Raw genomic sequence first — 17,380 nt, 5'->3', positions numbered from 1 at the left:
TCATGGTAACGCAGTCTAAATAAACTAGATACTCCAAGGAGTTGCTAACAGCTCATATTTACAGTGAAAGCAGTATATTTATCTAATATTTCCACCAAATCTACAAATTCTTTATTCTATAGGGGAATAACTAAATCATTAAATTGAAATTATAAACCTAGTTTTATACATATAACATGGTATGACTGTATAATACCTATGTATGGTTTTACAAAAAATAAAAATCTAAGATTTCTCATGACATATAGGCCTATCATGATAGAATATACAGTATATATTTTACTAGAATTTTGAATTTTGGAAAGTAGATTATTGATGACAATTTTATTCTCATTCAAACACTGCATCTATAGCCAGTTTAAACCATTTGCAACAGTTAACACTGTCAGCTTGTATACACAATATCGCACCCCTAGGGTACTCGGCAATCCAGTAGTATAGATCAACGTTAAAACATAAAAATCTAATTAGAAGTAATAAATCCAATTGATTATCCTTACACCAATTGTAAACATGACAAATTTGTAGATAATTTGTATTTTTCCTAACTATACAAACCTTAGCTATTTACATGGGGTAATTACTTCGGCGTACCTGAATGACGAGCCATAAAGTTTTAACGAGGGTTTCCTACCTCACCGCTAGTTAAGGGGGGGGGTAGGGAGGGGTAGCTAGCTACCCCTCCCCCCTCACACACACCGGTGAATAGCTCACTTTACTTAGAGGTAGGACTTATCTTGGGGGACAGGGCTGGCGGGCACATAACTGTAAATAGCTAAGGTTTGTATAGTTAGGAAAAATACAAATTATCTACGAATGTCATTTTTTCCATAACTGAAATACAAACCACGCTATTTACATGGGGTGACTTAACCCTTAGGAAGGGAGGTAAGTCCCCTGCCATACTTGCTTTGGCTTGCCCGGGGGCCACAAACCTGAGTTTATTAAGAGAACTCAAGGGACGAGGGGCCCCTGCTCCTCGCAGGCAGTTGTGAGACTGCTGCGGCCTACGTAAGTTGTGTGTGAAGGTGAGCAATGACTCGTCCTAGGAAGTTGACCTGGAGTTCTTCAGATGGAAATCTAGGCTAGGACTCTCCCAATACCACCTCATCAGGGTATGTGGACATGACAGTATTACAACTTAATACCAGGAACACAAGGGAGCATGGTTTACCTGCAGATGTTCGAAGTCAGCTGTGCAAAGGACCCAGGATGCTGTTTCTCTCCAAGGGAGGAAAGGATGAAGAAAAGAAAAGGGCCAGACAGATCTTTTCATTCACACAGACTAAAACCGGGTAACAATGCCCTCAACCTTCTGCTACCTGTCCAATAACAAGCCTGAGGTTAGACCAGCTGTTGTGCAGCCACCACAGGGCCGATAGAGAACGTATCGAGCCTCCTGTGTGTCACGTCTTGCAGGTAGTGGGCCGTGAAGGTGGTCTGACGCTTCCACACCCCAGCTTGCAGGACCTGCGTCACCGAAAAGTTCTTCTTGAAGGCCAGGGACGTAGCCACGCCCCTGACGTCATGCGCCCTAGGGCGACGTGACGGAGGAGGGTCAGGATTCAAGGCCAGGTGGATTACCTTACGAATCCAGGCTGAGATGGTATTCCTGGTGACCCTCCTCTTCGCTTTCCCGGTGCTCACAAACAAAGCTCGCACCTGGGGGCGGACTGCAGCTGTTCTTTTAAGATACAACCTCAGACTCCTGACTGGGTACAGTAGGAGATGGTCTGGGTCATTTGTTACAGAACAGAGACTCGAAAACTGGAAAGAGTCGAACCTTGGGTCCGGCACTCCCGGGTTCTGAGTCTTAGCAACAAACTCATGGACGAAGCTGAACGTTACCTCCCCCCATCCCCTTGAATGGGCGACGTCGTAGGAGAGACCATGAAGTTCGCTGACTCGCTTGGCCGAGGCCAAAGCTAGCAGGAACACCGTCTTCCAGGTAAGGTGGCGATCAGAAGCCTGGCGTAGTGGTTTGTAGGGAGGTCTCTTAAGAGACCTGAGAACTCGAACCACGTTCCAAGGAGGAGGTCTCACTTCCGACTGAGGGCAGGTAAGTTCGTAACTCCGTATGAGAAGAGAGAGTTCCAACGAGGAGGAAATGTCCATTCCTTTGTGCCTGAAGGCAAGACTTAAGGCTGAGCGATAGCCTTTCACTGCCGAGACTGAAAGGCGCATTTCTTCCCGCAGATAAACGAGGAACTCCGCTATTGCTGGTAATGTGGCATCGAGGGGAGAGATACCCCTTCCACGGCACCAACCACAGAAAACTCGCCACTTCGCCTGGTAGACTCCTGCGTATGACCTGCGCAGGTGGCCAGACATCCTTTGCGCAACTTGTTGCGAAAATCCTCTCTCTGTGAGGAGATGCTGGATAGTCTCCAGGCGTGAAGCCGAAGCGAAGCTACGGCTTTGTGGTAGATGTTGGAGTGTGGGTGTTTGAGTAGCTCGCGACGTGAAGGGAGCTCCCTCGGGATCTCCGTGAGGAGCTGCAGAAGGTCCGGGAACCACTCTGCATGATGTCATAGCGGAGCCATCAAGGTCATCGAAAGATTGACCGATGTTCTGGTCTTTTTGAGTACAGTGATACCTCTGGATACGAAAGTTTCTGCTTACGAAAAATTCAGGATGCGAAAAGTGATTCGAAGATTTTTATGCCCCAGGATACGGATAAAATTTCAGGATACGAAAACCTTACGAGATCCCAACTCTTCGCCGAGAGTAATTTTAAAAAGCGCGCGCCGCCTGACTTTGAACTTGGGTAGACTCACTTACAGCCTCCCGCTCACCCATTGGTTATCTCCCTACTCAGACGCTAGCTGACGCCATAAGATCCTGCTTTCCTATTGGTCGGCAACTATCCCAGCTTGCCTACGCACGGGCGTTCATCTCTCTCTCTCTCTTTTCGTTCCGACCGCGGTATCGTTAACAGACATTGTTTGCTTTCGCTTGTTTGACTTAGTGTTAATATACAGTACATTCATACGCCACGTGTTATCGTTAATAAACATTCGTTACTGTGCACTGTACTGTATTAGTGTTTACTATACATAGACTGTAAATAACGTAACGTAGTGTATTATATTACGTTTGCCTAAAGCATTTTAGAAATGTGTTGAAAAGTAGGCAGAAACAAGCTTCAATGGATAGTTTCTTATTAAAGAGGCCAGCGGTATTAGTAGGCCAAGACGAAGGTGAAAGTGAAGAAAAGAAACAGAAAAGAGGAAGGGATGAAGAATTAGAAGGTGAAAGTAAAGAAAAGAAACAGAAAAAAGAAAGTGATGAAGAAGTAGAAGAGATTTAGAAAATAAGAAAAACGTAAAGTTATAAAAGAGCAAAAAAAAAAAATCAATTTTAAGTTTTATGTTACCGTTAAGTGTTAAAGTAATTTTTTCTTTCATTTTATAGTTTTCCATACGTAATGTTAAGTGTTAATTATTTCTTCCATTTTTTTTATTTCGTAAAGTTTAAGTGTTAATGTGTTAAGTGTGTAAATTACTGTACGTAGTCTGTCACTTGTTACGTTTTCTGCCTTATGCCATCCTCCTCTACCGCGACTTCGCTATCGGACATCGTCTCAATCAAAAGGTAAGTTTCAACTTTTTTGTTACACTAATTAACTGTAACCTTTTTTTTCAGAGTGTACAGGTATCAATCATCAATTTAGGTGTACGTACAGGTAACAATACACCTTCACTGATCTAAATGCTTTACGTACATACAGTACCGTAACTTTTATACAGTAGTAAAGAAAACGGACCGTTTTCTTTGGGCTTGGGGGGGATAACTTGGCTATAACTATATTATTGAATAATCTCATAGTGGTTTCTGGAATGGATTAGGCTGTTTTTAACGGTTGTGTTAATTATTGAATGATAGAAATGGCTACATTGCATGTTTATTACTACAGTTTAGCGTGTTTATGAAAGAAAGGGTGACTTTTTATAAGGCTTGGAACGGATTAGGCTATTTACATGTAAAACAAGACTCAGGATACGAAAATATCAGGATACGAAACCGCATCCTGAACGGATTAATTTCGTATCCTGAGGCATCACTGTACCTTCCTTATCAGACAGAACGGGGGAAAGGCGTACACATCAACGTTGTCCCACCGTTGTTGGAAGGCATCTTGCCAGAGAGCCTTAGGGTCCGGGACTGGGGAGCAGTACAGCGGGAGCTTGGTGTTCAGCGCCGTAGCGAACAGATCCACTGTTGGGGAACCCCACAAAGTCAGGACTTTGTTGGCTATCTGAGGATCCAAAGACCACTCGGTACTCACTATCTGCGTCTCTCTGCTCAGACTGACGGCGAGCACATTCCTCTTGCCTGGAATGAAGGGAGCCGCTAGTGAAATCAAGTGGACTTCGGACCATCTCAGGATGGGATAGCTGTTCCGAAAAGGTACCTCCCTGCTTGGTGATATAAGCCACGACTGTGGTGTTGTCGCTCATCACCACCACCGAGTGGCCCGCCAGGACTTGGTGGAACTTCTGAAGAGCCAAGAATACGGCCTTCATTTCTAGCAGGTTTATGTGAAGGTACTTTTCTGATCCTGACCACAGGCCTGAAGTCCTGTGGTTCAGAACGTGGGCCCCCCACCCTTTGTTTGATGCGTCCGAAAACAGCATCAAATCCAGGGGAGGGACAAGAAGATCCACTCCCTTTCGTAGGTTTTCGTCTGCCACCCACCAACTGAGGTCTGCTCGTTCCGCAGATCCCATGGGGATCGGGATGTCCGGGGAGTCGAGTCCTTGACTCCAACAAGACTTGAGTCGCCACTTGGATCTCATTCTGAGGCGGCTGTTGGAAACAAGACAGGTCAGGGAGGAGAGGTGACCGAGGAGACGAAGCCACGATTGGGCTGGGAGTTCTTCTCGATTGAGGAGAGGTTTCGCAACCTTCCTCAGCCTTGCTATCCTTTCGTCTGATGGGAAGGCTTTGTGGAGATTGGTGTCTATGACCATGCCTAGATATACCAGTTTCTGAGAGAGCTGCAGAGAGGACTTCTCGAGATTTACCACGATCCCCAGATCTTGGCAAACTTCGAGGAGCCTGTCTCGGTGGCGACGAAGGGTCGCCTCCGAGTCTGCCAGGATCAGCAAGTCGTCCAGATAACGACGGAGACGGATGTCGATCCTGTGAGCCCATGAAGAGATGATGGTGAAAACTCTGGTGAACACCTGAGGAGCTGTGGAGAGACCGAAACACAGCACCTTGAACTGGTAGATCTTGTTGTCTAGGCAAAATCTCAGGTACTTCCTTGAAGACGGATGGATTGGGATCTGGAAGTACGCGTCCTTCAGATCCAGTGTGCACATAAAGTCTCGCGGTCTCACTGCAAGCCTGACCGTGTCTGCCGTCTCCATACTGAACGGAGTCTGCTTGACAAACCCGTTCAGGGTCGAGATGTTGATGACTGGTGTCCAGCCTCCAGTCGCCTTTCTCACAAGAAAGAGTCGACTGTATTAGCCTGGGGACGCGTCTACGACCTCCTGGAGAGCGTCCTTCTCCAACATGGTCTGGACTTCGGCCCGGAGGGCCTGCCCTTTTGCCGATCCCATGGCAAAAGAGCTCAACGACACTGGGTTCGCTGTCAGGGGAGGTAGAGAGGCTGTGAATGGGATGCGATACCCTAGATAGATCACGGAGATCGTCCAGGCATCCGCCCCGAGTTGCTGCCACCTTGTCGCGCAACTCTGTAGGCATCCCCCCACTGGTGGACATGCAGGGGATTGCCAACCCTAGCGCTTCTGGCCTCGGCAAGTAACCCTAGGGTTTTTGCCTCCCCTGGAGGACTTCTTGCCCCTCCTGCTCATGGCAGGAAAGGGCTTAGACACCTTGCGCTTCGCTGCGGTGGTCGTCTTCTTTGTGTCCTTAGCAGGACGGGCCTGCTGGACGGCTGGAGGCTTGTAGGGCCTCGATATCAAGGCCCTATGGATGAGGGAATCCTGGTTGGATTTCCTCCACTTCTCGGCAGTGAGCTCCACGTCCTTAGCTCAAACAGGCTCTTACCGAGAACGGAAGAGTGTCTGAGCCTGCTAGACTCCACACAGGGTACCTTATGATGGAACCTCTCGGCCACAGCGTCCTGACGCTTGAGGATTGTGTTGGCCCACAAGCTCGAGACTTGGTGGGACAGAAACTCAATGGTCCGTGTGCCCGAGAGAAGAAAGGTTTCCAGCGCCTTCCTGGTGCTTTCTTTGGAGAGGTCCTCGGACCGCACCAGGATGCCCAGAGACCCCAGCCAGATGTCGAGCCATGAAGTCGCCTGCATGGCGCACTTGATGACCTTCTCCTGGCTCAGGATTTCAGTGGCTGAGAAGGACACGTGCCAGTTGGAGAGTCTCTCAAGAGGGACTCCCCCTATGAGTTCTTCCACGGAGTGATGCAAGGGAAGACTCAGAGAAGACTCCTCGAGGATCTCGAAGTACCTCCTCTGATGGACTCAAGGAGGAGGGAGGAGCTTATTACCGGCACTCGATCTGCTGGAGGAGGCAAGCTCAGCGAGCTGGCACTCGACCTTGTCCCTGGCACTCTTCATCCCTTGGGACCAGGGCAGAGCTGCACTGGCCCTAGAGGGTTTCTGGGTGCCGTAGACGCAGTCCAGGACCGTGTCCTTCCCTTCACGAGGTGGGACCTCAGGGTCTGGGATCCCATTAAGGTCTCTCATGATTGTCAGGACTTGCCAGAAAGCGTGTTCTGACTCCTGGTGCTCTCCTCCCGAAGGACTTGCAGCGAAGTCTCCAGTCCCCAGTGGCTCTTCCTGGGGGGACACGTGGACATCCTCGACGGCTCTAGACGGTTCGTACCTGATCCTAGCTGACGATTTGGGAATCGTCTTAGAGTCCTTAGGCTCCCTCCTGGGCGGGATATAGGGCTCGAGAAGCGAAGGAGGCAGGTCCTTCTCCACCTCTGAATGAGAAGACCTCTCGGGAAGAGGAGGAACCTCCCCCATTGGTGCGATGGGGGAGTATTCCTGCTCGTCCGACTCTCCTGAGGAGGGGTACAGTAATCCTCCTCCACAGGGGAGGGCGAGAAGGTCTGAGGGGGAGTAGGAGCCTTGCGTAAGGATCTGCGCGGGGACAGAATAGGCCTCGGAGGAGGATCCACGGGAGAGACTCCTCTCTTCCTCTTCAGGGGGGAGGAAGCTGCCGCTGGTTCGTGACCCGAATCAGAGAGGGATGGCTTAATCGCCTGCACAAGAGCTCTGACTAGGGTGCCGAACCAGGGCTGCTGTCTGACAGTCGCGCTGTCGGACACTCCCCCTGGAGGGAAGGGGATCGAGGCATCCCTAGGAGGAGTTGACAAACAAGGGTTCGCCTGCAGGGCTGAAAGAGAAGAATGCCAAGACCTGTCCGGAGAGCGGCCCCCCTCTGGCGAGCGTGCTGGTCTGCGCTTGCGGGGAGGGGAGCGCGACGAGAAAGGGTCCGCCTGGTGGCAATCTTACTGGGGCTCGTGCATCGGGCCCTGATCAGGGTCGCGCGTGGATGGATGGCGTGATACTGGAAACTCGCGGGGGCGGGTGTTCAGGAACGATGGCGCGCTGCGACAGCGCGAAGGCGTGGGCGCGCAGCAGCTGGAGCGGGAACAAGGCCGCGAGAGCGCGTAGGCGATGGCGTAGGAGTGCGGCGATCAGGAGCTGGAGCAGGAGGAGGCCGAACGCGCGGGCGCGCAGCGACCTGGCGCGGACCCGAAGGGCGCGAGATAACGGGGGCGCCTGAGTGCGTGTCCGGAAGAAATGGCTGAGGGCGCGTTAGCGCTGGAACAGGGTCGCGAGCGACCTGGGGGCGAGAAGGTTGGTGCTGGTCCGATAAGACCGGCACACTCGCCTGTGGGCGCTCTGGTTGCGCTGGCGATCGTGGGCGCGCATGGCGCGCATCAGGATGCAGTCGCACTGGAGTGCGCTGCTGCGGAGGCCGCGCGGGGCAAGCCGCGTGAGGGCGCTCTGGAGTTCGTTGGGCAACCTTAGTTGTCTTAAATACAGGAACGGGTAGCGATACTGGAGCGTCATGCGCGATCGTATCAGTAGGTGGCCGTGAGCACCCGTGCGCTATCTTGGGAGCCTCTTGGGCGACGCGTGGTCGCATTGGTGAGCGCCTGAGCGCTGGTGCTGGTCCAAAGCAACGCGCGGGAACGTTTGTGTGCGCTGGTACTGGAACCGCGCGTGGGCGCGTGTCGCGCTTTTCCCCCCGATGGGCGCGACGAGTCCGCAGGAACCTGTGGACACCTGTGCGCCAACTCAGTAACCTCCTAGACCGCGCGCGATGAAACAGGAACTGGGGGGGCGCCGAGGCTCTGGAGGGCGTCGAGGCGCTGGGGCACCGGTGGACGCGTACGCGCCGTATCAGGAACTGGCCGCGTGGGTGCAGGTGAGCGCGGTGGCACTATATCAGGAGCAGGGCGCGTATGCGCAGGTGGGCGCTTGCGAGCTACTTCAGGAACTGCTGGAGGGCGACGGGGCGCCGAAGGCCGTGGGCGCGCAGGGGGACCCTGGCGTGTAACAGGAACAGGGGCACTAACGCCTAAGGGTGAGCGCCGAGGCGCTAAGTCAGGATCAGCAGGAACATCGGCAGGTGGTGCCTGGCGCTTAGAGGCGAGAGGCGCAGTTTCGCGCTCAAGTCCCTGCAGCCCCGAAGGACCCGGAGACTGCACAGTGGCAGTATCAGGTGGCGCGTTGAGCGAATCAGGAGCTTTAGAGGTAGATGGTCTGGGCGACAGGTCACAATGTCCCGAAGGACAACCATCCTCCGAAGGGGATCGCGAACGATCCCTGGAGAGGTCTAGGTTGGTAGCTGGCAGGACAGGAGAACGGAGAGTCGTCTCCTCCGCAGAGGAATGTGGTGACGACGAGCAGAAGAGGCGCCTCTTAACCCCTTTGAATGGGGAAGGAAGGCCTCTACAGCGAAGGGGAGGACGAGCCTTCCGCCTTATACGCCCATAAGGGGCCGTGGGATCAGCAGACTGACCATCGATAGGCCTCCGAAGAGGAGTCTCTGTTAGTGAACTCCCCCGAGAAGGAGAATCACCGGCATGAGAGACCGTGGGACTAAGGTCCTCCCTCGAAGGATGTTCGGAGGGGGAGTCTAAGCCTTCAGCTACCTCAGCCACAGGAACAGACGTTTGGCTAGACCCAAGGGAAGTTTCCGTCACAACAACGTCAACCACAGACAGAGGATCTATCTCCGCTGAAGTTGGCGATTGTTCGACAGCCGCTCCCCATTTGATCATGTCAAACAGAGCTTCCTTGGAGGGTGAACCCTGCAGCCCCAAGGAAGCCCAAAACTGAAAAAGATCACTATTAGATGCAAATTCCTCCTCCGGGGGGGAGGGGCAGCCGCCTCGCTATGGGAGGCAACTACCTCTCCCTCACCCCGGGATCGGTTTACAGCACTGCGGTCTACACTACCACTCGCCGGCCTCTCGGAAGAGGTCGCTCGAGTGGGAGCTTCGGAGGAGGAAAGGGCGGCGAAAGAATTCCTGGGATTTTTTCTCTTCTGAGAAACCTCGGAACGAGAAAGATCCCTTTTAGCCTTCTTCTAACGTTGCCGGGCAAACCTCTCCCACTGGGAGGTAGACCACTCCCTACATTCAATACACACGTTAGACCTGTCACACCGTTGGCCCCTACACTGAGGGCATAAGGAGTGAGGATCCGTGTCCAAAGCCGACATAAAGGTACCACAAGGGCGGCCAGGAAGTCCAGGGCACGTACGCATGATGAAAGATAGAGGCCAACTTCACACACACACTGAAAAGAGAAAGCAAACAAAATTATGGCAGTCAAAAACGAGGAGAGCGCAGACATGTCTGACGTCTCTCCGAGCCAAAAGTAAAGTGAGCTATTCACCGGTGTGTGTGAGGGGGGAGGGGTAGCTACCCCTCCCTACCCCCCAGCTAACTAGCGGTGGGGTAGGAAACCCTCGTTAAAACTTTATGGCTCGTCATTTAGCTACGCCGAAGTAATTACCCCATGTAAATAGCGTGGTTTGTATTTCAGTTACGGAACAAATGAAAAACACTATACCCTCTTAAAATGCCAAATCCTAACTCAATGGAAAAGGTTTGCAGATCGATAGACATGTGTCGGCTCAAGCACAGAAAATGGAAAGTTCGATTATATTTTACTCAAAGAGATATGGCTTTTATTTTAGAATAACCTTTTTTTTTCCCAAAACGATTTTAAACATCATACTGTATTTCAATTAAACATTAGTAGTAAACTAGTTTAAACCCATAAATATGAATCGCTCGTTTCTTATTAACCCTTTTACCCCCAAAGGACGTACTGGTACGTTTCACAAAACCCATCCCTTTACCCCCATGGACGTACCGGTACGTCCTTGAAAAAAAAGGCTATAAAAATTATTTTTTTTATATTTCTTAAAATTTATAGAAAAACTTCAGGCATTTTCCAAGAGAATGAGACCAACCTGACCTCTCTATGACAAGAATTACGGCTGTTAGAGCAATTTAAAACAAATATACTGCAAAATGTGCTGGGAAAAAAATAACCCCTGGGGTTAAGGGCTGGAAAGTTCCAAATAGCCAGGTGGTTAAAGGGTTAACACAAACCTTTCCTCAATCCTGCGTTTCATTACCGGAGGGGGGGGGGGGGAATTGACTCGTAGTACGACACTCCAATTAGTAGGTGCATCCGCTACCCTATAAACTACCATCAGGGAATGGATGAACCATCCAGGGTCCCAATCCCAATACAATATAAATTTACCGATTTTAATATAGTTACGGATGAAAAGTCTTTTCTACTAAAAAGACAGGTTTTATCTATAGAACAATGCCTGTTTTCTTCAAAAATTACTTATTTTCACTGAAAGTAAAAACTCGGTTACCTAATAAATAATAATCAATGGGTTTAGCGTGCACAGCTCAACATGTACAACTTGCCAGTAATGAGGTTTTTCTTTCCCTGTGAGATAAACAAGCGCACGGAGGAGGAAAAACCATTAGATTTCTAAAAAAAATATATCTCCATTCTTAGACGATATAACGGGTATTTGGTTATTTTGCTGTAGAAATGAAGGTAAAATTCAGTGAAAGCACATTATTTGCTACAGGAAAGTTTATTTCTTCTATTCAATACACAGTTCTGTCCGTAACTATAATTTTACCAATTCACCCAGGACTGTTCATACTCGCCATACATACCATTAACCCCAAATAGGTTAAAGTAGTAATACAACCACTGTACAAAAATAACCAAATTTAAGGTAGTACTTGTGAAATTATCTTAAATTCATTAAAATCATATAAAATTCACCTGAAATAATGGTATTTAACAATCGCATTCAAAAAATTTATTGAATGTTTGCCTACCCTAAGCCGGAAACAATTTCAATTTACCATAACCAATATATCCAGTCTAAAATCCTCTAAATTTTGCAGACAAATAATCTATGTTATCAAAAATGTGATAGGCAAATGCTACAATATATTTAAGAGGAAATTCTATGTTAAATATGATAATATTGAGACTTACATGAGATCGAAGGTAAACAGCTGATCCTGTGTTTACATGCCGAGTGAGATGGTTCCGTTCACTACTTCCAATTAAAAATTTGTACAATTTTCTATATTTCTTTTAGTTAAATAGTATGAAAATTAATCATTTTTCAAAAATATATTATAATTTTGAGAATTATAATTTTTCATAAGTTTTATACTCCATAAAATATCTCGTAATATGATATTTTATCTTTAATTTGGAGGGATTTACTAATTCGTAACACAAATAACGCTTCCTTAAAGTTTTATTTCTGTAGGCCAAGATTTTGCAATAATAATAATAATAATAATAATAATAATAATAATAATAATAATAATAATTATTATTATTATTATTATTATTATTATTATTATTATTATTATTATCATTATTATTATTATTATTATTATTCATAAAACAACCAGAGACCAATTTTGTAGTGTGAAAAATCTTAATTGTTGAATTTATCCAAAAAAAGGAACCTAAATTAACATGATAATAAATACAGCTGAATAATGAGAACAGTTATAAGCTTTGTAAACTAGAAAAGATGTTAATTGACAAAATTAAAAATAAAAGGTATAGAAAACTAATTAATATAGGTATGAAATGTTTGAATATACAGTACAAACGACCTAAGGCAAATTATTATTATTATTATTATTATTATTATTATTATTATTATTATTATTATTATTATTATTATTATTATTATTATTATTAGCCAAGCTACAACTCTAGTTGTAAAAGCAAGATGCTATAAACCCAAGGGCTCCAAAAGGGAAAAAATAGCCCAGTGAGGAAAGGAAATAAGGAAATAAATAAATGGTGAGAACAAATTAACAATAAATCATTCTAAAACTAACAACGTCAAAACAGATATGTCCTATATAAACTATTAACAACGTCAAAAACAGATATGTCATATATAAACTATAAAAAGACTCATGACAGCCTAGTCAACATAAATTAGAATATAGATAACATACAGTCATGATTTAAAATATTATCCAAAAAAGAACTTTCAAATATGCAGATTATTTAAAGGTGATTATAACATTTAATTCCTTAAAAAAAAATATCTTAACACAGTAAAGGGTACACTCGGGCACACTGTACTATCTTATATCTTATTTCTCTTCCTCTTGTTTTGTTAAAGTTTTTATAGTTTATAAAGTTATATTTATTTTAATATTGTTGCTCTTCTCAAAATATTTTATTTTTCCTTGTTCCCTTTCCTCACTGAGCTATTTTCCCTGTTGGAGCCTCTGGTCTTATAGCATCCTGCTTTTCCAACTAGGGTTGTAGTTTAGCAAGTAATAATAATAATAATAATAATAATAATAATAATAATAATAATAATAATAATAATAATAATAATAATAATAATAATAATAATAATAATAATAATAATAATAATAATAATAATAATAATAATACTGGAATGTAAAATCAATCTGATATCACTTTACTGTTCTAAGTCTCAAATGCACTCATGTATTAGATGCTAATTCTGACCAAATATTTTAGACTTGTAAAATGAAAAAAAAGCACAAAAAGTAGGCCAATATATTTGATTTGCATAACAAGGTTAGAAATGACCACAAAAGATAAAGTAACAAATTATATAATTTTCAATATCTCTTCGGTATCAGAGCTACCATTTAGTATCAATGGAAAGTTTGCGAACAGGGAGCCAGGTTATCAAAAAACTCTCCAATACTTGTTAACCTTTAAGGACTGCTTTTTATGGGCCCATACAGTAGGGGAACCCTACTCCATACAGGACCTTCACAGTCATTTCATTACGGGCATTCCAAGGCACTCAGCATTTCATACCGCATACTGTTCGATTATTGTCAAACCTACGCTATAGAAGCACTTAGAGAACAAGAAAGTCTTCAGTTTCCTCTTGAAAGCTTTAATATCTTCAATCTTTAAATGTCTAGTGGTGGGGGGGGGGCTTGTTGTAAAGTCTCAGGGCTATTTAAAGGTTCTAGAACCTACAGTAGACATATATCTAGGTTCGAATCATTTAAAACCATCAAACTATTCTCGTGTACAAAAGCTGGGACACGCATGAATGAATTAAACGATTTGTATAGATGGGAAAAGTTATGATGTATAATCCATGGAGAAACATGAATGAGTTAAATAACTTATATAGATGGGAGCTGTGTCTTTAGTGAGAAAATTGGATTTTTTCATTAGCCAATGGCCTCATTACTTTCAAGTAACGGTTTGGCATTGCAGCTTGAGACCAGTATACCAAATTACCAACCGATACTGGAGTGTAATTCGGCCATTAACTAATAGGCCTACTATTCAGATATACGAAAACAAGAAATAGCCAAGGTTCTTAACCACCAAACCAAACCCTAGTTGAAAAAGAAGGATGCTATAAGCCTAAGGGCCCCAACAGGGAAAAATAGCACAGTGAGGAAAGGATTATAAGGAAATAAATAAACTTGAGAAATAATGAATAAAACAATATGGAATATCTTAGGATTAGAACAATATTTAAATAGAACTGTCATATATAAACTAAGAACAACTCATGTCAATATTCCACCGATTTAACTGCCTGATTAGGAAGACCGTTCCATAATCTGGTCACGGGTGGAATTAAACTTACAGAACACTGTAGTATTGAGCCTCACAGTGAAGGCAAAACTTAGAATTAACTGTATACTGCTACGTACAGGATGGGACGAACTGAATGCAAAGGATGATATTATGAAAATTCTTATGCAACATGCATAACGAACTAATTGGAAGATGGTGCTATAGATTAATATCTAGATCAGGAATTAGAAATTTAATGAATATAAAGTTTTTGTCCAATAAATTAAGATGAGAGTCAACAGCTGTAGACCGGAATTACAGAATTACTTTCTACTGTACTTTGGTATGCTAATATGACATCACTAGGCCTATTGACAACAAAATAACTGTCTAGGTACCTAGACCGTTTATATAAAGAAATAAAAACCTCTTGTTCTTATATACACTAAAGGGGCACTTAGCAGAGCGCAGACCTCCGCCGTGGCAGCATATGTCTCAACATTTTGCTCAACCTTGACCTTTGACCTGAAAATTTATCAATTGGCGTGGATTTCCACACACTCAAATATGAACCAAGTTTGAAGTCTCCATGAAAACGATGTCCAAACTTATGGCTGATTACGTGAATTAGACATTTTGCTTGGCCATGACCTTGACCTTTGACCTTGGCCTTCCAAAAATTAATAATTCCAGCTTTTAACATAACAGTTAATCCCTGCAAGTTTCATTACTCTACGATTAAAATTGTGGACAGGAACTGTTCTCAAACAAACACACAAACAGGGGCGGAAACATAACCTCCTTCCAACTTCGTTGGCGGGGTAATTAATAATAATAAAGAATTTAAAAGAATTGTTTTATTCAGTCACGAGAGAGAGAGAGAGAGAGAGAGAGAGAGAGAGAGAGAGAGAGGAGAGAGAGAGAGAGAGAGAGAGAGAGAGAGAGAGAGAGAGAGGTCCTTCTATTACCTAATCACAGAGAGAGAATTTTTCGAAATCCATCTATTATATAATCTTCCAGAACTGTTATAAACCTTGAGAAGAATCATAAAGAATAATTAATAATTTCCAAACTTCGAAACAGATTTATTAATCAATGAAGAATCTATTAAAGTCCCTTCAAGATAAAAAGAATTTATCAATGTCTGTCCGGTCTCCTCCCATTTCCCTAGTCCCAGTCAAGGTCAGGTATAACCCCCAAGGCTATTTTAAGGTCTGGAATGCAGGTATCTCCTTTTAAGTATACAAGTATCCCTGCCCCTTCCTAAAATAACCCCCAGCCTCCAAACCCGCCTTGACCCTACCCTGGAACAGGCCCATAAACCCTGGAATCCTATTGGTCAAATCCAAAAAGGGTTGCCTGCTTTTGATATGCTCCAAGTGGCACCATCAATTTGAATCTGTTTTTAAACGTTGTATGTTATAATTTAAATATATATAACATGATTTTGAAAGAGTTAATTGAATGAAGAAGTAATTAAAATAGATAAAAAGACGATAAATAACAAAAGAAGAAGAAAATAAACGCTTTAAAAGCAAGCGAGCAGCTGTTCTTAAGACAGTCTGGGTAAATAAAATCTGGTTTTAAACGTTGTATGTTATAATCTAAATATAAATAACCTAATTTTAAAGAATAGGATTGTATGAAGAAGTAATTAAGATAAATAAAAAAACGATATATAACAAAAGAAGATGAAAATAAACGATTTAAAAATCAAAAGGTTGCCTACTTTTTATATACTCCATGTGGCACCATAACTTTAAATATGGTTTTAAACGTTGAATTTTATAATTTAAAAACAAATAAACTAATTTTAAAGGAGATAATTGAATAAACAAGTAATTAAAATACATAAAAAGACGACAAATAACAAAAGAAGCAAATAAACGCTTTTAAAAGCAAGTGATCAGCTGTTCGCAAGACAGTCTGAGTGAAGCACTTGTCTTGGACTGTCGACACTGCCAGTCAGAGAAGGTCCGTTGCAGGAGTAACAATGTGGAATAATATCCTCAACAGGTCAATTGCAAGAGTGTCCTTTGCGACCTACCTACAGGTCGTTAACCGCAGGAGCAAGCATAATTGTGTAGGGGTCTTGTCTGCGCCTTTTAATAAGGGACAGGTGAGTATAAGTACCCTTTTTTCAACTTTTTTTTTCATTTTTTGGAGTTTGGTGGAACCTGTTTTCAGATCTTTGTATTATTATTATTATTATTATTATTATTATTATTATTATTATTATTATTATTATTATATGTTGCCAATTTATTGCTTGCAATAATTTGTATGTCTATCTTTTCTTGTTATAGATTTTTGCAATAATTTAATTTTCTGGCATAGGCTTAGGCCTAATTATTATTATACCATTTTGTATTTATTTCCATCTTTATTCAACTTTGTTCTCTTTATATACTATTCTTTATTTGTGTGAGAGAGAGAGAGAGAGAGAGAGAGAGAGGAGAGAGAGAGAGAGGAGAGAGAGAGAGAGAGAGAGAGAGAGAGAGAGAGAGAGAGAAACTACGCCTAGGTTTCCCAATCTTATAAACCAATGTTTTGACCTCGAGCAAGTTGAACTTGGAAACTCTCTCTCTCTCTCTCTCTCTCTCTCTCTCTCTCATCTCTCTCATCCTCTCTCTCTCTCTCTCTCTCTCTCTCTCTCTCTCTCAAAACCAGTTTTATCTCAGCTGCGTGATCACCTTGAATCGTAATGCATTTCTTTATGGGTTTATTTTAGACGTGTATATATATATATATATATATATATATATATATATATATCATATATATATATATATATATATATATATATTATATAATATTATATATATTATTTATAATGTATATATATATATATATATATATATATATATATATATATATATATATATATATATATATATATATATATATATATAGCAAAAATGGCAATTTACTTCTTATATTTATGCTTAAAATTCTTGTAACTGAAAAACCTAGACCAACTCAAGGCTTGTGAAACCACCTTTTTAAACTCTCTCTCTCTCTCTCTCCTCTCTCTCTCTCTCTCTCTCTCTCTCTCTCTCTCTCTCTCTCTCTCTCTCTCTCATTACTTCGTACTGGAAAAACTCAGACCAAATCAAGGCTTGTGAAACCACCTTTTTTAAACCTCTCTCTCTCCTCTCTCTCTCTCTCTCTCTCTCTCTCTCTCTCTCTCTCCCTCTCGGTCTCTCTCTCTCCTCTCTCTCATTACTTGTTACTGGAAAAGTATAGACCAAATCAAGGCTTGTGAACCAGCTTCTTGTAAACTCTCTCTCTCTCTCTCTCTCT

General features: G+C 43.5%; 2 protein-coding genes across 5 annotated transcripts in view; one reads left to right on the top strand and one right to left on the bottom strand.

The window, feature by feature from the left end:
- LOC137623142 (large ribosomal subunit protein uL2m-like) overlaps positions 1-11,598 on the bottom strand; it is a 46,158-nt gene extending 34,560 nt beyond the window's left edge. Inside the window, exon 1 of the mRNA XM_068353823.1 lies at positions 11,507-11,598. The gene's annotated coding sequence lies outside the window, so the exon portion shown is untranslated. The remainder of the gene's footprint in view (positions 1-11,506) is intronic.
- LOC137623145 (nucleolar and coiled-body phosphoprotein 1-like) overlaps positions 1-17,380 on the top strand; it is a 524,118-nt gene that overhangs the window by 249,564 nt on the left and 257,174 nt on the right. The window lies entirely within an intron of this gene.

This window comes from Palaemon carinicauda, chromosome 30, assembly GCF_036898095.1.
Source record: "Palaemon carinicauda isolate YSFRI2023 chromosome 30, ASM3689809v2, whole genome shotgun sequence".
Classification (NCBI taxonomy): Eukaryota; Metazoa; Arthropoda; class Malacostraca; order Decapoda; family Palaemonidae; genus Palaemon; species Palaemon carinicauda.
The sequence above is the reverse complement of the archived record's forward strand: the minus strand, read 5'-3'. Positions and strand labels throughout refer to the sequence as shown.